Source organism: Lolium perenne, chromosome 4 (genome assembly GCF_019359855.2).
Source record: "Lolium perenne isolate Kyuss_39 chromosome 4, Kyuss_2.0, whole genome shotgun sequence".
Lineage (NCBI taxonomy): Eukaryota > Viridiplantae > Streptophyta > Magnoliopsida > Poales > Poaceae > Lolium > Lolium perenne.
In genome coordinates, this window is record NC_067247.2 from 96,772,990 (window position 1) to 96,794,131 (window position 21,142).

Below are 21,142 nucleotides of genomic sequence, written 5' to 3' on the forward strand. Positions count from 1 at the left end.
AATACTAGCTGATATTACTAGAATATTAGGAATAAAATAATAATGTTATCACGCCAATGAATTACAGGGCTTGCATAGTTTCTACATAACAAGCAGTCTTTAGGGCAAAATATTGTTGCTATTTGATTAATAGTCAACAACTTCAGGCATTAAATAAAACAAAACTCATCCAAGAAAACAATAAGATTTCAAATATATATATCTTAGAGTTTCTAGACGACAAACACATGTGAAATCTCCATCTTGTGCCTCCTTTGTGCGTGAAACCAGCTTAACCTGAATAAACAAATTAGTTTGGTCAGTCCACTTGGACAACTAATCTTAGCAATGTGCCGAAAGTTACCATGGCCTTAGGGCATCTCCAACCGGCCGACCCAAACGGACGCGCTGGGCCGTCCGGTTTGGGCCGTTTGCGTGGCCGAGCGGACAGGCGGACAGCGGCCCGCGTCCGCGTGTCCGTTTGGGTCGCGCGCTGCGCCCAACGCGCGGACGCATCGCATAACCGTAGAAACACGAAAAAAAGCAAAAAAAATACGAATTTAAACGAAATTTCATTGAACATATGCCCTATTTTGGGCAAATTTGTACATAGCCCTATTTTGGGCAAATAAAACTAACAAAAGAAGCCACTATATGGGCTTTTAAATTTAAACTAAAATAAAAAACCCTCTATTAGGGTTTGGTCGGCGGCGCGATGGCCGCCGGTGCGCCGCCTAGCCCCTGTGGGCGTCGTCGGCGACGTCGTCGACGTCCCCGGGCGGCGAGGCGCTGTTGTGGCTCGACCGCGCCGGGGACTGCGGCCACGGAGACCACGGGGCCTCCTCCCACGGCGAGTGGGGGTCGGAGCCACCCGCGAGCTGCGGCGGCGCACGGAGCGGCGCCTCCTCCACTGAGGCGGCTGCTCCTCTCTGCCGGGCGCGGCGCACAGCCTCTGGCGCCGCCGCTGGTCGGCGCGGCGCTCTGTCCTCTGGCGGCGCTGCTCGTCGGCGCGGCGCACTGGCCTCCTCCCGCCGCGCCGCCTCCTCCTCCTCCTCCCGTCGCGCCGGAGGGCACAGGCGTAGAGCTCCCCGACCCTCCGCCTCCTCCACCTCCCGCCGCGCCGCCTCCTCCATTTCGGAGGTGCGAATGGCCGCATGGAGGTGCGGCCATTCGCCTCCTCCTCCGCCGCCGAGATGATCGGGCGGCGCGGAGGTCCGGGTCCTCCTCCAGGGACTCGGCTTCGGCTCGATGAGGAGAGGCGGCGGTTGCGGCAATGCCGCACCGCCGCGGCGGCCTCTCCGATGTGGAGGCCGCGTTGGTTTCCTCCCGACGGCCGCAACGCCGGCGGACGACGGCGGCTGCTGCTCGCCTCGTCGTCGTTCGCTCTGGGAGCGAACCGTCGCTTCGGGGCCATGGCGGCGGGTTTGCTCGGGGAGTGGTGTGGGGGCAGGTGGAGGGCCGGATCCCCTCCGGTCCCCATTTAATAGTCTCCCTGGTCACCGACAGGTGGGCCCAAGGAGACGAGGCGACTTCAGCGCGCGGACGCGAGCGGACGGCGCGTGCCATCCGCGGCCACGCAAACCTAGCCCAGATTTGGGCCGGGTTTGCGTCGTTCCGGACGCCGCGGCCGTCCGCTTTTGCGGTGCGTCCCCGCGCTGGGCCGCGTTTTTGTCCGGCTCGACCCAAACGGACGCGCGGGCGCGGTTTGGGTCGCGCGGTTGGAGATGCCCTTAGCCCATGGAGAAATACGCAGATCCTCGGCAACCTTATACCTGAGAGGTGAGCTTTTTTTTTTAGACTAGAGTGACGATGTGCAGCCTTTCCTTGATGGTGAACTTTTTTTAGGAAGTGGCCAAGGTGATCGACCTTTCCATGCTCCAGGTGAACTGGACAGATAACAGTTGCCATTAATAAAAGTGCAGATGTTTCAGGTCAATTATGTTAGCATAAAAAGGACTCAGAAATCAGTGTACTTACTAATGTATTTTCTAAACAACACAGTTGTTATCAACACCTTGAGACTGAAATTGAAGAACATAAGCCTAGTCTACAGGTGTTCTGAAAACTGAAACACATATGTTGGTCTGATAACTAGAACAAGAGACCCATGAGCGCTAGTCAAGTTAGCAGGCAAGCTGCTGGATCGTTCAGCCCGTGATCTAGCTAGCTAGCTTAAGCAAGCATGCAGCTGGTGGAACTCCGTGTACGTGGGTAATCTGTGCCGCGCGTGTGTCACGGTTTGCAGATAAACATACTACGGCGGCAAAACTTTGAAGAGAGATCAACTGAATAAAAAGAACACAAGGATCTGTATTAGCCTTCCGTCCGTTCGTCCCCCTCCCGTGGTCGATCTCGAAGACTCCAAGATTCGGACGCGTCGGCCAGAGCAAGCATGGGGAGCACCCATGGACACCACGGGAAGAACCCTAGACCAAGACCTTAATTTGCAGGAGGAGAAGGTGCCCGAAATGTGGGAGGAAGAGGGGCTTTACCGGCAGGAGGCTTCCGCCGTGGGGGGAGGGCGATGGAGATGCGGTGGCTCGACTTCGCCTCCAAGTCGCGCCGCCGCTGCATCGCTCGGGATGGATTTCTACCACGAGTTGGGAGAGGAGGATTCAATCGGGAGCTCCTCGACACCGACCTGGCGGCGCTGGGAGGATGCCGCACACCCTCGCGCGTCCCGGGTAGCTAGCTGGGCCGTGGCCCGACATCAAGTAATGCGTTTTTTTCGTTTCTTTTTATTTTCTGTTGTTTGTTTTCTTTTTTAAAAGAATTTTAAAAAAAATCTGAACATTTGTCAAAATTAAATTTCGAATTAAAAAGAAATAACTTTTTAAAAATCTGAACATTTTTCAGATTTGAACGTTTTTAAATTTGAACAAAAATGTATTTCACTCTATGAACAATTTCCGAATTTGAACATTTCTGAATTTTAACAAAATTTATATTTGAACAATTTTCGAATCTGAACGATTTTCATATTAGAACAATTTTCGAATTTGAACAAATTTCAAATTTGAACGGTTTTCGGATTTGAACGATTTCAATTTTGAACATTTTTTAATTTAAACATTTTTCAATTTGAAATTTTTTTTAAAATTGAAATTTTCGAATCTAAAAAATATAAATAAAACCAAAAATAGAAAAAAGAAAAAGAAAACAGAAAAAGAAACCAGAAAAGAAAAAAAGAAAAACGAAAAAGAACAGACACTAATGGGCCTGGCCCATACCCGACCAGGAGGTGTGCGGTGACCGGTAGCCACCAACCTGGTCGGTGTATAGGTTTTGGCGATTCAATTCAGCGTGGAATGGACGGGTGGAGCAGGTTGCAATTGGGCCGGTATTAAATCTCGCTCCGGCTAATGCGCCCGGATCGACGTGGAATGGGCCGCGTTCCCGGCCGGGTGGGGTCTAACCGAACGGAGAGAAACAATCATCCACGAGAAGGCTTGCGTATATATTAGTTGCATGGTGCATTTTCTGTACCTGTTATAGCCACTGTACCTTTTTGCCATGTCCCACAAGCGCCTCATGTGTTTTCGGAAATGCTTAGGGCATCCCCAACCGAGTGATCCAAACGGACGCGCTGGGCCGTTCGTTTTGGACCGTTTAGGTGGCCGAGCGGACACGCGGACAGCGGCCCACGTCCGCGTGTCCGTTTGGGTCGCACGCTGCATCCAACGCGGTGATCCAAAAAGACGCCACGTGGTTTGTCTTCCTTGCGCGGCGCTGCGCTATGGCAGGCCTCGACGGGACAGCAATGGTGGGCAGTGGACCGCGCGGGAAAGTTTCCACGTGCGCGAAAAGGCCATTGGCGCGCGCTCGCGCCCAAGTTTCCCGCCAGGCCGCCGGCTATAAAAGACGGCGGCGGTCACAGACCGCATCACACCCGCTCCGCTGTCCTCTCCCCCTCCACCTTCTCCGGCGCCCTCTCCATCGCCATGCCGCGCACCCTGCAGGCCACGTGGGACAAGCTCTCCCTCGCCGCCCGGGCCAGGTTCCCGCGGACGGAGGAGGAGGAGCACGCGGACTCGCGGTGGCTCGCCGATGACGAGGCGCTCCGCGTCGCTGCCGAGGCGGCGGCGAAGAAGGAAGGGGACGCGAAGATGGTGGAGGCGGCCGCGGACGGCTGGTACGAGGCCGCGGAGGAGGAGCCCGTGAACGAGAAGGACCTCGCGCTCGCGAACATCAACGCCGCCATCGAGGAGCGTCTCGCCGACCTCACGCGCGTGACGAAGGAGCACGAGGCGACCTGCCGGGCCGGCCGCCGCCGATTAGGAGACCTTCTCGGCTAGAAGAACGAGCTGCTCGCTATGCGAGCAGCCCGCCACCTCATCCAGATGCCCTCGCCCGAGCGGCGCGCCCGGGAGGCTGCTGCGTCGGCGGAGCGCGGCCAACAAGAGCGCATGCGCCGGCGGAACGAGAACCACGAGGCCCAGGCCGCCGGCCGCGTCCGCCTGGAGGCGCGCACCGCTGTGGAACGCGCCGCCCTGCAGGAGCTGGAGCTATGCGGGAAGCGGATGGTGCCGCCGCAGGAGGCGGAGCTCGAGCGCGCCCGAGGCGCGCGGACGGAAAGGAGGAGGATTAAGGCCTCCGCCGCGCCACCCAGCTCGTAAGCTGGAGTGGAATCCTCACGCGTACAGGCCGTCCGCGTCGAGTGAAATCCACAGACCCCAACGGCGAGCCGGCGAAGAGTCGCCGAAGAGGCCGCCGGCCCTGTACGTATTAGGGAAGTAGTAGACTAAAAAAAATTAATGGGTACTTTTCAATGAAAAAAATATTTATGTCTATGACATGCGGGCCAGGGGCGGACAAGGGGCGGACGCGCGCGGCCACGCAAACTCGTTCCAGATTGGGCCGGGTTTGGGTCGTCCGGACGTCGCGGCTATCCGTTTTTGGGATGGGTCCGCGCGCTGGGTCTCGGTTTTGTCCGTTTCGACCCATCCGGACGCGCGGACGCGGGATGGGTCGCCGTGTTGGAGATGCCCTTACTCTCTCATTGGTATGCATCTCTTTTCTCCGAAATGGGGAACTACCCCGATCTCTGCATCGAGGAGATCATACGACTTTGATTATTTCATTTATTCAAAAAAAAAAGGTGGCAAAATGCGTTACAATGATCTTGCAAATTGAATCCGTCAAACAAGCTGTCAAAGCCCCGGCCACTGCCATGGTCGGCTCCCCAGCTAACTCCACAGATAGCGCCTTATGCGCATGCTCCGGTAGTCGTCTCTGTCATCTTTTGGTAACCTTATGTATCTCTTTTGTCATGTTACTATGTGACACAAATTTAGTATATATTATTATGCATAATTCCAATGTCTTTTGTCTAACGTCCTTGTCTGACTACGTGTCGGCGCATGATCTGCAACACTGCTTGTGCCGGTATTTCTTCTAAGAACATCTCCAGCGGCTTGAAATATTTCGGACGCTAAAAGTGACCACGCGCGTGTGTTTACATCGGGTCGCAGACGTAAAACTGGCCTTCGGGTCACGACCGTCTGTTTGTGTCTGGGGTGCCCCCAGCGGCTGGACGCATTTCATTGTTTCCACATTTTTTCATTTACAAAATAATTTACATATTGTTATAAATAAAAACATGAAAATAGAAAAAGGCCATGGCATGTTAAAACCCTAACCATAGCCTACTACGTACTCGCCATCGTTGGGCACTTGAGTCAGGTCGACGAGGTCTGGGATCGCCATGGCCAGTTGGAAATCGCTGATGTGGCTGGTGGTGGAGGTGGACATGGAGCGGCGGCTGCGGCCCACGAGGGCAGATGCGGCGGAGGCGGCACCGAGCCCTGCAGTGCCTGGTTGAAGGCTCTTACTCCGATAGGCCTGGCGACATGAGGCTGACAACGCACCGGGACATCGGCGGCGGCGGCTGCGGCATCTCCTACACGAGGATGGTTAGCCTCGTCTCCTCTTCCTTGGCCAGATGCTCTGGCAGCTCGATTTTCCTGCCCTCCTGTTGCACCATCTGGATTGCGTGGAACGCGCTGACGACGTAGTCGTCGGAGTCATCCCACCGCGGAGGCGATGGAGGTGGCAGTGTATGTGGCCGCTGCATCAACTCCCGCCATGGCCGTGGCGGTGGGCCAAAGTTGAAGTCCTTGTCACAGATGAACCCACCTTCCGCCACTTGTTGAGCACTACGTGCTGGTGGTGCTACTTGTCCACAAGGGAGAGTCGACGCGAAGTCAGGGAAGAGGCGGAGGTCTGGCGGTTGCGCTGGATCTCTGCGTCCCGCTCCGGGCAGGAATGTGGAGTTGGGGAATGGAAACATACGCCATGCTGAGGCGCCACACCCGCTCGGCAGGTGCAAGTCGCTACAGCCGTCGCATGACATCCAGTTCGCGTAGAACATCCTAGCGATGGAGGAAAGAAGGGGGACCCTCAACCGCGGTTTCTCTTCCTTCGCTGCCAGCAACGACGGTCCTGCGTCGTGGTCGTTCCTCTTCTTGCCCATGGCGTTCCGATGGTGCGCCATACTGTCGGCGTGTTTTGGTGCAAGCAAAGCACCCGCACGCCCGCTGCTAAGACGGCCCAAAACGATAGGCCGTGGACACGCATTCGTGGCGCAAAATTGGGCTGCGTTTGCATCCCCGCGGACAACCCGATTAGTTTTCCTCAGGCCGATGGACAATGGTGCGGACCCATTTTTTGACTGTGCCTCGAAAACGGACGCTATGCGTCGGGTCACTGGAGATGACTAACATAAATTCCTACACGTGACAATGGATCATCATACACTAGTAGGGAAAGCGCTACACGGGCACGCTGAGTGACAGCGCACCCATCTAAACACGAACAACTGCTTTTATCGGGCTGGAAACTCGCACGTGACTGGTGTGCTTGTATTGGTAGCGGAGAGGAGAGTAGGGCACGCCACTCTAGGTAGCTGACTACAAACCTGATACTTAAAGACTGAAGCGAGACTAAACTTATTAATAATTGACTAAAGAAAAGGGACCAAACAAAGATACACAAAACAAAATAAAAGGAGGAGACTAAATAAAGATGGTTAGATGTAATGAAACAATGAAAAGCCGAGGAGAGTGAATCACTTAAGACTAAAAAAACTGAATAAAACATAGCAGACTAGAGCGAAACACTTAATACCGACATACTGAATAAAGGAGAGAAAGAAAGTAGATAATGCTCACATATGCACTAAGAGACCGAGGAATTGAATAAGTAACTCAAAAAAGGAATCTGAAAAGAAAATACTTAATGAAAACTAAAGAAATGAGATAACCGGAACAAATATGGCGGAAGAAAGACTAAGAAATAAGAAAAAGGGACTGAAAATGATACAAACGACTTTAAAATAAATAACAAGACTAAAGAAGATGGAGATTGAAAGAGTTAATTAAGAATAGCATGGCTGAAGAACATGACCGAGAATACTGAGAAGGAATAAAAAAATTAAGAACGTGACTTAGAAAAATGTGGGGACTCAAACTGGATCGAAATTTATGTACTAGCCGCTAGGTGCTCGAATGAGAAACTGGTGAATGAATTTAAGATAACGACAAAGACTTGCCAAAGAAAAATGACAGAAAAAATGAATAACCATAATGACAAAAGAAGACAAGAACAGAAAGGGAAAACTGATAAACATCTACCTTCATTACGTCAACAAAGCTCCCTTTGAAGCAACTTTATTAAATATTTCAACAATCTATTGTAGGTTCTTCTTTGTGACCCCGTCAGTGGCACAAATAGGTTGATAGTTTGGGACAGAGATTTAGTGCATATGGGCACCAGTGATCTCGTTTTAAAAAATATATCATAATTTTTGGTTTCAAAAAATTCTAGAAAAAATATGCATATAGACAATAATGTATCCCACAAATGTGTAAAATATCAATTTCAAATTCTTTATATTTTAAGCTACACAAAAATAACAAAAGTGCTGATGTGATTAGTTATTTTCAAATCTCCAAAAACACGTCAGATTTTGTTATTTTTTGTCTAGCATAAAGTAAAAAAGAATTTTTGGTTGAGACTTTGCATGATTGTAAGATATATCATTGACAATCTCCAGAATCACTTTTCATATTTTTTGATAACTTATAAACATTTTTTTAATGACGAGAGCATTGAAGTTCGGGAGTCAAAAGCACTTTTCAATAAAATCAAAGAGAACTCTGCCACTAGCCTCCTCTGCCAATGACTACCCATCTAGTCATATATTACGACTTTAAGTGAATATGACTGTATATATAAAAATGTGGTGACCCGAGACAACAACAGTTGTGGCTGACAAGTGTTTGCTCGAAGTAGCTACTCCTGCTTATGTGGCAGGACAATGTTCACAATCCATGCATGTTGATGTTTTTGTACTGAACGTTTTTCTCCCAAGGCCTCTCATCCTCATGAACAAAGACACCGCGGAAACGAATCAAAATCCGAAGGGACAGTGTGTACGTACGTACTCTCAATTGCTAGCAATACCAAAGGAAAACACCAAATACTCTTGTAACCCCGTTCCCTTCTCTCCCGCCTTTTCACATATGTTGTTTGACCTGTATCCAGGAGTTTATATAACCTCGACGTGGTGGAGAAAGAAAGGCTGCATTGATGAGGCCGTCATGCTATTTTTCTGGTCACCCTTGCACATGTCGGGATTTACAAAAAAATAGAGAGAACGTGATGGTGGACCTTTGTGTTACGAAACCAAATATGTAATTATCTGTATATGTATTTCTGCTGCATTTTCGTTCATTATGAAATGTCAATCATCAAAGCCAGCAGTTTTTGTTTGGTAGTACAAATGATGATATCATAACATCGTTTTACGTCATATATGATCAAAAGAAGGTGACATTATTATCTCTGAGAATAAACATGACTACTTTTTGAAGAGTTTTAGCTTCACTAAATTAGCTCTGGGTTTAAGGGTATGCCATTAATTAGTTTTACGTTGCATTACTCTATGCGGCTCACAAATATTACTATCAGTTTAGACTAGTCATGGTGGAGAATAACATTAGGCACTAACATGCACATGTCACTGCTCTATGTTACTACCTCAATGGTGGTTAGTATCATAGGTGTAGTAACATAAAATGCTACATTTATTAAGTTGTAGACGCATCTTGCCTTGGATTGTGTGATGTGATGGTAACATAGCTAGTTACCACTACCCTCTCTTATCTTAATTAATAACATCAAATTGCTTAGTTGGCATTGCATGTTGTTGATGTTAGATATTTTCTGTATATGTATTATTATATCAGTTACCAAAGACATGAGAAAAATTATATTTATAGAAATCTTACAAATTTTAATTTCCTAGTATTAGAAGATCTTGAATACATGTATGACTATGTTGCTCATTGTACGCATCGTTCTATGAGCAAGTATAAACAGCTAAACTAAACTATGGTCGCGTTACCAAGTACAAGCTGCGTCAAGGCAAATTATTTAGAAAAATGATCCTATTCCCCCGGAGGCTGCGTGTGCGACGTAACCTTCGGGTCACGCGATCATACCTGTCCCTTTGTTCTAAGTGTGCCACGTCCCCACCGTGGAACGGCCCTAGACGCATAACCCACTGCCCATGAGCTTTTGTTGCATCCAACCGCCCACCACTTGCAAGGCGGTGAGGGTTTGCGTCTGCACAGGTAGGTCGTCGCGGAGAGGTTGGCGACGGTGGAGCGAATCCGCTAAGAAGAATGAACACACCATCCCACCATCAGCCTGCATCATTGGATATGCCTTGTGTCCCACTGAGACAAGAGAAACCTAATCTCGTAGGCAGAAGTTCACTTAGAACTTTACCTGGTGAGCGGACAGGCGATCCAACCGGTCCGGATGAAGTAAGTTGTCGAAAGGGGTAGCAAAGTGTACGGCCTCATAAAGTTGAGTATTGGAAGATTCCTTTAATTTTCCAAGATGACGAGCATGAAGGAAGTTTCCTTTAAAGTATGGAAAGAAAGGTTTGTTGAGGGAGAAAAATAAATAAATAAATAAACCTCAACAACGCTACGTCGAGATATGAGCGGAGAAGTTCGTGTTGAACATGAGCAAGAGGCCATGGATGCGGAAAAGCCTTGGATCTAGGCGGCAAAGGTGGCAACCGACAAGATAAGGGCCGAAGGATATTTGTACGAAATATCCCTTAGAATGTTCCACGAGGAGGCCCATATCATGTTAGCTGACAGAATTATCATGACCTCGAAGACAAAGGATTGTTATGAAGAAGCTTGAGCTAATATCTTCTCTCACGCCGATAGGTCATTATATGTCTATGTTGTTTGCTTGTATGAACTATTTGCTATTTCTTCTAGTACTTGGATGGATGCTCAGAATGATAAAGTTTTAATTCCAAAGTTCCTTTCATGACTTATTTTTATATTTGTGTGATGATTTGTTTATGATTTTGAGTCATCACATATTTATATATAATTGAGATCCAAGACAATTAAGTGGATAGAAAATTGAGAACTCATACAACCCTTTTGACATTGCTTCGAATGACCCGAGCGCACAAGATTCGACGATACCTGGGCACACCGGATAGGGGCACCATTTGAGATGCAGTACCAAGATATGTATGTATTTGTTCTTGGATGGTGGTTTTAGTTCTACTATTTTGGTATGAATCTTAATTGATTTTGATTCTTGTGGATACATAAAAATTGAAATATTATTGGAATATGATTTAGAGTCCACCGGAATGAATTATATTTGACACATGAAATTCAGCAAAAAGGTAAAATATTACGTCCGGAGTATTAGCAAATTTAAGTGGAGAGTCGTGGAGCCAAACTCCGGACCTTAAATTAGGGTGGCAAACAGGGTGGGTTGCGGAACCAGCGATTCTTCTTGGTCTGCTTTAATGTTGTATAGCAACAGCTTATGTTTTAGCATTACTCCCTCCGTGTACAAAAGAATGTACGTGCGGATTTTTCAAGATAGATTACCAAGTGGAGAGAAAATTGCGTTGGAAAGATGTAATCAATATCTCTCTCCTCTTTAACTTTTTCACCACCAATGAGCTAAGGGCTTATAGAATATTAAAATAACATGTGATAAATATTATTAGGTTTGATTTTCGTGCGATGAGAAACAAATAATTATTACTACTTTAAAGTGCATTGAGAAGGTATGATAAAATTTTAGTCTAAACATCAACTTATTTAAGGATAGAGGAAGTAAGTCTGTTTTCACGGGATGGTAGCAGATGCCGCTTGCCACCCTACGTATAATAAAAGTTGGTGAGACACTTGGAATACACCAAAGCCAATAACTTGATTTGTTCCTAATAGAAACCGGGGTTTCTGCATTTTTTTCCAAACATGACAAATAATTTAGGCCAAGTTTCGAGAATAACCCTGAGATTAGGTTGTTAGGAGGGTGGTTGTACCCCCAGCCCAAGAGTTCAAACCCCAGTTTTAATATTTGGGTGTCTCATAAAGACGGAATATTCATTTATTGGGAGGCGACGTTCCTGTCGACAGCGAAGCGGCTGTGGAAACTTCGTCAATTTGAAGATCCAATCCGTCGGCTCAGTCTTCCGAAGGTACTCATAGGGATATGATGTATGTGTGTGTGCGTTCATTAGAGTGAGTGTATGCGCTTGTTTATGAGCGTCTACGATGTACTATGTTTCTCAACAACAAAAAATTAGGCCAAGTTTCTTTTTCTCGCCCCACTACCGTAAATCATTGAATTTTGCGAAATTCATCCCAAGTTACGAGATCTTTCCTGGTTCCGTGCTAGGTTGATGACCGATGTAGACATGTAGTTGGGAAACCACGAGGCCCGGAGGCTAAACCATTACCACCTCTTATGCCCGTGAAATTGAACCCCTCTCGTGGCGCTCCCCAGGGCGCCACCGGGGGACCGATCTCCCTCCTTCTGTCGCCCCCTCCCTCCGCCGCTGCCGTCGGCGCTGGCCACGGTGGCGGCAGGCGCCAGCGTCAAAGTACCCGGGGGGTTGTTGGAGGCGGCGACCGGCGGTGGCGGCTGGGGCAGTGACCTCCGGCTTCGGCGTGCTCCGCATCTAGGGTGGTGTCCCTGGATGTGCGCTGGCGGCTCCTCCTCCACGGCCTCCGGCGATGGATGGTGGTGGCGGCGACTGTTGGATCTTGTGCCCACCGAGATCCATCGTCGGCTTCTGCTGGCGGTGCGAGGAAGGGGGCGTCGATGTGCGGAGTGGGGATGGTGTGGTTGCGGCTTCCGCCGTCCACCGAATTCTCCTTCCTCATCGTTGGTCAGCGGATGGCGGCGTGGGGGCATGTTTGTCTGCTTCGGGTTTGAAGGTGGTGGTCCTAGGGTTCTTCTTCTGCGAAGATGAAGACCTACCGGATGCTGACCCTTTTCATCTAGCCGGAGAGTTGAGTTCCGGAAGGCTCTGCCGGCGAATGCATCAGCGCATCTTTTGCATGTAGTTTGTTGGATCGGGTGGTATTCGGTCGCGCGCACCCATGCTTTTATTCTGACCGTTTGGTTCTGGAGGGAGCGGCACGAAGTTCTTTTTCTGTGTTGACATCAAGTGACTATGGATCCATGATGAAAGTCGGAAGAAGAGAATTTCATGAAGGCCGGATGGAAGGACTAGCTAAGGGAGGTTCAAGTCTCCACGCTGTTGAGGGACTTGCTTGGTGTTCCGATCTTCACAGCAGCGGTATGAAAGTGGGGGCGACAACATATGTGAAGTTCAGAGTTCTACCTTTCAGGGTGAAAACCCAAGGTCTGGCCTTAACTGGTTGTGCCTGGCAATGATCTTGTTAGAGGCATTGTTTTGAGAGCGGGGGCTATCTTCAGGGTGAAAACCTAAGATCTTTGATCGGGCGACGACGGTGTTAGAGCATTGTTCCCTTCTTGAAGACGTCATTTTTAGAGAGTCTGTATTTCAGGTGCTGTCTTGGTGGTGGATGTATTGTTGTTGTTAGGCCTGAGATATTGTAGCGGAACTTTTGTTTCTTAGTTTTCTTTTCTATTTTTTGGTTTTGTGCAATCGTAGTGTCATTAAGGTGGTGCGTTGTTGCAGAAGCTGGGTGTAATTGGTATCTTTTGATATTAATATATTCCCTTTATTGAAAAAACCACGAGGCCTGGGGCCTGACTAAAATGAAGTTGTCCCACAAAATCGCAGACGTGGACGAGTCCTGTGTAGCTAGCCCCATCATCCTCTACACGTTGGAGTTCGGTGCGTCGTGTTCGTGCTCGACATCTGCTTCCTCAAGTTGTCCATCTCTACCGCCCCCGCCGCTGGCGTCGGTACTGTAGGGCATGAAGTCAAGAGGAATTTCGTTATAAAGTGTGTTTAAATTCTCGTATTAGCCCAATTTTAGTCGAAAGAAGTTCTTGCAAGTTAAATTTCTAAGAGAAATGAGAAACAGGGATTATTACTTACAAATGCAGGTCGTTGTGCTGCATCGACTTCTCCTGACGCTTCGCATGCATACTCATGGGCGTGGCAAGTGAGAAACAATGCAACTCCGCTGCAGCCATATGCAAGTGGCTCCTCTTTCACCTATTCTTTCGCTTAATGGTTTCCATTTGCTTCAATTTTTCAAGTTTATATCAGAGGGGATATGGGGAAAATAAAAAAGGGGACGAGAGGTAGGTGTTGTATTCTCGTCCCCTTTCAGCATTTCAGGTCTATCATGTCTATGTAGGACCACTGGCGGCGCGTAATGGAGGCCAACATGGTTGGTGGCATGGTCTTTCTCAAAGTGAAAATCGTTTTCTTTCTATGCTTATCTCACTTAAATAATGGCCCATTGAGGATATTGTAGGAATTCGTTGCATAGAAAACAAAAAATTTCCTACCGCGAGAACGCAATCCAAGCCAAGATGCAATCTAGAAGACGGGAGCAACGAGGGGATGATCGAGACTCACCCTTGAAGATTTCCAAAGCCTATAAGAGTAGGCTCTTATTGCTGCGGTAGACGATCACTTGCCGCTTGCAAAAGCGCGTAGAAGATCTTGATCACGGTGCCACGATCGAGCAGCACCTCCGTACTCGGTCATACGTTCGGTGTTGATGAAGACGACGTCCTTCTCCCCGTTCCAGCGGGCAGCGGACGTAGTAGCTCCTCCTTGAATCCGGCAGCACGACGGCATGGTAGCGGTGGTGGTGGAGAACTCCGGCGGAGCTTCGCTAAGCGTGCGGGAGAGGTGGAGGAGAGAGGGGCGGCTAGGGTTTGGGAGAGGGGGGCGCCGGCCACTATAGGGTGCGGCCACCTTGTGGTCTTGGGCTGGCCGGCCCCCTCCCCTATGCCCCTCATTATATAGGTGGATCCCCAAGTGTTGGACTACAAGTCTTCGAATAAGACCCCAACACAAGAACCTTCCATGTAGTAGGGAAACCTACCCAAGGTGGCACTCCCACTTGAGGTGGGATTCCCCCCTTCCATGTGGGGGGGTGGCCGGCCCCCTTAGATGGAGTCCACCTTGGACTCCCCCACTAGGGTTGGCCGGCCATGGGGAGGTGGAGTCCCTCCGGGACTCCTCCTTCCTTAGTGATTCCTTCCGGACTTTTCTAGAACCTTCTAGAACCTTCCGTAAAATCATCGGATCATTTTCAAACTTATAAAATAACTTCTTATATATGAATATTATTCTCCGGACCATTCCAGAACTCCTCGTGATATCCGGGATCCCATCCGAGACTTCGAACAATACTTCGAACTCCATTCCATATTCAAGTTCTACCATTTCAATATCGAACCTTAAGTGTGTCACCCTACGGTTCGGGAACTATGTGGACATGGTTGAGTACTCTCTCCGACCAATAACCAATAGCGGGATCTGGAGATCCATAATGGCTCCCACATATTCAACGATGACTTTAGTGATCGAATGAACCATTCACATACGATACCAATTCCCTTTGTCACGCGATATTTTACTTGCCCGAGGTTTGATCATCGGTATCACTCTATACCTTGTTCAACCTCGTCTCCTGACAAGTACTCTTTACTCGTACCGTGGTATGTGGTGTCTTATGAACTTATTCATATGCTTGCAAGACATTTAGACGACATTCCACCGAGAGGGCCCAGAGTATATCTATCCGTCATCGGGATGGACAAATCCCACTGTTGATCCATATGCCTCAACTCATACTTTCCGGATACTTAATCCCACATTTATAACCACCATTTACGCAGTGACGTTTGATGTAATCAAAGTACCTTTCCGGTATAAGTGATTTACATGATCTCATGGTCATAAGGACTAGGTAACTATGTATCGAAAGTTTATAGCAAATAACTTAATGACGTGATCTTATGCTACGCTTAATTGGGTGTGTCCATTACATCATTCATATAATGATATAACCTTGTTATTAATAACATCCAATGTTCATGATTATGAAACTAATAATCTATTAATCAACAAGCTAGTTAAGAGGCATACTAGGGACTCTTTGTTGTTTACATATCACACATGTATCAATGTTTCGGTTAATACAATTATAGCATGATATATAAACATTTATCATAAACATAAAGATATATAATAACCACTTTTATTATTGCCTCTTGGGCATATCTCCAACAGATATTTATCTTCATTGGCCCATACTACCACCGTGAGTTGATAATTTGGCACGGGCGAATATTTCAGTCACGCAGCCACTGTAGGACCAGAACGTGTCCAATAGAAACTCCTTGCATTTCGTAACCTTCATCGTTAAATCAATGAATTTGGACATGATGAATATTAATCACACCTTTCGCAAAATATATATTCAGAAATTTAAGGCAATTTAAGATCAATATCTTTATTTTATATCTATGTGAAATGGTGATTTTAACAAATGATAGACTTGGTAAATGTAGGTGGAATAGTGATAGAAAGCGTTGCCATTGTGCAAACTGAGTTTGACTCTGGTGTTTAGGTTTCTTGTGGTGGAACCAGTCCACCAAGGTTCAAGTCCGAGACTTGCATGGATGTTTGCATTTATCTGGATTAATTGTTTTTTGACTACCCCTTTGCATAAATTACACAGCAATTAGACAAATAATAATCTAGCTAGAATCAAATGTGCACGACATCTGAATATATCTTGTATGTTTATAATGTGGGAAAGTGTTTCTTGAATAAATTTACATATTTTTTGGAGATTCATATATACTTTGAGGCACGAAATATGCTGCTCTACATCTTTAAAAATCTCATGTGATTGAAATTTATGTTATCATCATCAATTTTGGATGAAATATGATATGTGGAGGCTTATTATTTCTCACCCCACCGCTAAAATCATTGAATTTTGCGAAATTCGTCCAAAGTTACGACGATCTTTTTGCTACGGCACTCTTTAGCTCGTCGATGGAGCTCGTGACATGTGTAAGCGACCTACGTCATAAGTCGGTACTAGGCAGATGATCCAACTTAGTTGGGCAACCACGAGGACTGGGGCGTGACCAGAACGACGTTGTCCCGCAAAATCGCATACGTGGACAAGTCCTCTAGCCCCATCCTTGAAGGGTTGAAGTTCGTTTCGCGCTCTTGCGATTTGCTGCAGGATCATCAGAGGAACCTGGGCGCCGTGCTCGTGCTCGACGTCAGCCTGTTGCTCTTGTCCATCATCGCTTCCGCCCCTGCCGCGTGGAGTATCTTAAAGTAGTTGTACGGGTAGCTGCTGGGGTTGATACTGTGCGGCATGAAGTCGACATGAATATCGTACATTAGTGTGCTTAAATACCCTTATTAGTATAATCTATATCTATACCTAATAATAAAGAAAATAAGGTTTCTTGTTGGTCCGTTTTTTATTGCCCCTGGTTTTCATGTAAATTACAGCACTGCCACCTTTAAGTGAATATTCGTTTGGTTCTGTTCGGTTCGGTAAAACACACACAAAAGCGAACCCCAGGTCCACCGCCGCTACCGCCGCCACAAGAAACCGTTACAGAAACGAATACTTACAGCCAAAGAATCCAAATAGGTTAAGGAAAAAAAGAATCAGTGCGTCGCACGCCATCTTCCGGTTCCGTATATACATACAAAGGAAACGCAGAACAGCCAGATAAGAGAGAGGATTTTAGTTAACGCACACCGGCCGGCCACGATTCCCTCGAAAACTTAAATCGCCAGCCATCCTCGCTCTTCTGCTCCGTCCTCCCCATGTCGCCGCCGATCGTCCTCCCCTGTCGTTGCCATCGTCTTCAAGAGATTCAGAGCCGCCATCATCCTCCATCTCATCTCGGTGCGCAGGAGATCAGATAGTTTCAGCTTTTGGCATAGTATATTCATTAGTTTACAGTTTCATACTTCAGAGCTCGAGTTCCACAGATAAGGAGAGGCAGGATATCAGGGCCGTTACCTCGCCTGCTACGGAAAATTAGGCGTCTCTTATCAGATGATACGTATATGTACTGAAATCAGATGGAAGTACCATTGACATGTGAGCAATTGTCGATTGTTTCTCTTGCAACAAGAGGAGTTTTGTTTATTTTCTTTCGGGCTGGAAGCATCGACAGTCCCCTATCTATGAAATTCTTTCGGGCCGCATCGAGAAGAGTCCCATGTCTAAGAAATTGTTTCTCAAAATTCGACTGGTTCAAGTGGTTCGTAATGAAGTGTGTCCAGACTCCGGAGAGCTCAGAACAAACGTGATCGACATTGCAGCCGTCACTGCATGTGTTGGCGCCACTACATGTGTGTTGTCGTGCTTGTCACCTGCTCTGTCGAGAACTCGAGATGACATTCAGGAGCGGGACGTGCAACTTCTCCGATGATCCATGCGCCATCGCTGGAAGAGATATGTCTGAGAAGACAATCATTGGTGTGCTGCCGTGCTGGGCACCAGGGAAGCGGAAGCCGTGCGAGTGATCTCCTACACCATGGAGATGACCGAGACCGGTCAGCCATGCAGGGCCGACGACAGAACCGACTCGAGTGGTGGTGCTTTTGGAGTTGCCGAAACGAAACATGCATGAGAATTAAATTGATCTTCATGTATCTCCCTAGATACAGAAAAAGTGCAAATCCAAAAAGAAAGAAGAATTCTGCACGGATGTAAAAAATAAGCCTAAAGCAACTACTGAGAAGCACAGCAATTGGTCTCGCGCGGCGACGAGCTCCGACCGTGTGGCCATGAACGCGTCAACGAACACCGATGCTGCCACCGTGGGGTTGGGAGAAAGGAAGCTTCTCGAGCGGAGCAGGGAAAGGGACAGCAGAAGCGACGTCTGAGGAAGCACATAAAAGGTTCACATGCCCTCTTTAGTTATGTTTTTGGTACATAAAACATGTCTTGTTCAGTTCGTTGGAAGCTCATGTGTATGTGGGTTTTTTTTTTTTGTTTTTGCAATTCATTGGTTCCATGTGTTTTTGGTTCACACGACATCTGCAGTTAAACATTATACAAAGTTGGTCCATTCTTCTTTTAAGGTCATTTTCTCTGATTCACAACCACGTTTGTGCAATATATGTTCGCTTACGTGAATCTTTTTATCAATTTATTGGAGCTGCTAGGGCTTGGCCTGAGGTGGCGCAAGCGAGAGGACGGGGCTGGTATTAGTGCTAGCGGCGCTGCAGGAAGGCCAAGCTTGAAGGGCCTAGAGTCTGGTCAAGAGGAACGCACAGATAGAAAGAGAGTGGTGGTGCAAGAGAGGTAGGAGCGGGCCTCACACGCTAGCGAGAGCGTGGAGTCACTGGGCTAACAGTATATCAAGGAAAGGAGAGGGGAGTAGCGACCGATGAAGGGGTTTGTGGGGCTATGCTGGGTTAGATAGTGTTTCGGTTGGTTTCGTCGGCTAGGAAGGGTTGTTGGGTCGATCCATTGAGAGTCTTTGCATTGTTTTCTAATTTGTTTTTTTAATTTTATTTTGTTTTTATTGTGATTATTGATTTTCTCACCCGGTGCAACGCACGGGCATTTTTCCTAGTCTATACCTAATAATAAAGCAAAAAGCGTTTCCGTCGTCCGTTTTTTTGTTGCCCCTGCCTTTCAGTCGAAATTACAAAGATTGCCACCGCTGAGTTAAATAACGTTTTGGTCCGGTCTGTTTCGCCCGCCGGGTCTCTTTCCTTCCTCCGCGTCGCCTAGGCTGCACCTCCACACCTCGCTGCCCCGGACTCCTTCCCCAACTGCGCCTCCCCGGGCCCATTCAACAAATACGACTCCGCCGGCCCCTTGATCCACGGCCCTTCCCCTGGCTCCACATCGAATATGCCCGTCGCCTGATTCAAGCTCGGTCTCCCGGTGCGGCTCAGACCTCCATGGCGAGGACGCCCGCCGCCGTCGAATCCACATACCCCGCTGCTCGATCTCCCCCAAATTCATTGGCGAATTCACCTACCCCACTGCTCGATCTCCCCCAAATTCAACTACTCGGCGCTCGCGATTCTTCCCCAAATACAGAGTCCTCCACGGCCTGGTCCTCCTCCAGCCAAAATCCCGGAGATCCCATGTATGAACGGCTCCTGCCGTGCGCTGCGCTAGCGCGGGGCAGAGGAGGGAGGCGACGGCACTTGGCGTTGTACTGCCTGACGAGGAGGTTGGCGGGGTTGGGCGGGTGGGCACGCGGCGGCAGGTGGTCTGGAACTCCGCCCGTGTAGAAGGGCCTGAGGAGGAAGGGAAGATGGAGGAGCACGAGGACAGCGGGGAGGGCGAGGCGCTTCACGGATGCCATCCGTATCTCACATCATATGCCCATCGAGGTCTGGAGGGGAGTGTTCCATGTTCTGTTCCTCGATGTGAACCATTTGATCACCATCACTTGTTCATCTAATCATCCACTTCAGATATCGGTACCAACCTTTTCTATTGTCAATCCCAACTGATGATAGGTTCCGGCTAATGGAGCACAAGGGATGGGGGCTGCTAAAGAGAAAGACAACATGTACTGAATTGCATCTAATTGCTATTGCGATATTGCCAGAACTACAGGGATCCCTAGCGCGAGCGATGTTGTTCCACATGTGGATATATTGAGATGTGGTACTACACTACTGCTCTGGTCTAGCTAGGTGGATTAGGAAAAGCTGATTGAGCGCAAGACGCGTGAAGCAGGTTGGAAATGCATTTGAAATGTGAAAAAATTCAAATAAAAATATCGGGGTACGTATGCATGTTTTATGTGTGCGTAGAAAGTTTTCGCAGAGAAACCACTTTTTTATTTCAGAATCTAAAAAAGACAAAATACGTCATATATATACTGCTATATAGCCCCGTAAAATTTCACTTTTTTGCCGAGGCAAAATAAAATGTTTTTTCAGAACGAAACTCATGTCCAGGGCACATGTTTGAGATCATCTTTGCAATCATTTTGTGTATCGATTTTTGAAAAATCTTTGCAATCACAAACCCACTTTTGAAAAAGCCGGTCTCGGTGGATTCCATCGATTCCAAGAGTGAATGCAAAAAAAAAAAATGTAAGATGTTTTAAATTATTTTAAAGTAGACTAGATACATGATAAAAGGAGTGAATCTACATACTTCCTCGGGTAGCAAAATATGTGGTTTCTAAACTCACGCTGTTGTAGGCGCGTTTGCATTAACAACACTCGCTATTAATTAGAAAGTAACCCCTCGTTCTCTTTGCATGTGGTGTGATTGAGAATTAATGGTAGGCCGGCCAATGCATCCAGATTAAGCGCGTGGTTATTGAGCAGCTCCTTTTGATGCGTTTGAATGCGAAATTTCTACCGCTGAGAAAAGTTGGGGCCTACCATGACTGCTGGACTCTCCTAATTAAACGCCACCCTAAACTGGACGCAATTGGACACTTGGAAGAAAAAAATAGAAAATGGCCACAAACTCACCTTAGATGTGTCGCATGTGCTCGGATGGAAGCCGACTGCCTTGGCATCAAGCTCGAAGGCGAGCTCGTGACCTAGCGGAGGAAGTGGGATAAAGGGAGGTAGATGAAGGAGGCAAGAGAGGTCAATCGGGGAGGCGGTTATTTGCGGCGCGAAGAGCTTCTACGCTGAGTATGAGCTTGTTGTCATGGTGGCGGCCCTCACACATGCTTTTAGTTCCACACAACCTTCATACATATTTCTTTCTCCCGGTGCAACGCACGGGCACTTTTGCTAGTCTATACCTAATAATAAAGAAAATAAGGCTTCTTGTTGGTCCGTTTTTTATTACCCCCAATTTTCATCTAAATTACAAGACATGCCACCCACAAGTTAAAAAAACGGTTCGTCCAAACGTTCCCTCACGCTTACCTTCGT

At 47.7% G+C, this 21,142-nt stretch overlaps 1 long non-coding RNA gene across 1 annotated transcript; it reads right to left on the reverse strand.

The window, feature by feature from the left end:
- Nucleotides 1-2,632, reverse strand: LOC127348510 (uncharacterized). The gene is made up of 3 exons (XR_007879801.2): nt 2,472-2,632; nt 1,752-1,865; nt 1-276 (listed from the first exon to the last, which is right to left on the reverse strand). It is a non-coding gene; the product is annotated as an uncharacterized lncRNA (long non-coding RNA).
- Between the last annotated feature and the right edge of the window lie 18,510 nt (nt 2,633-21,142).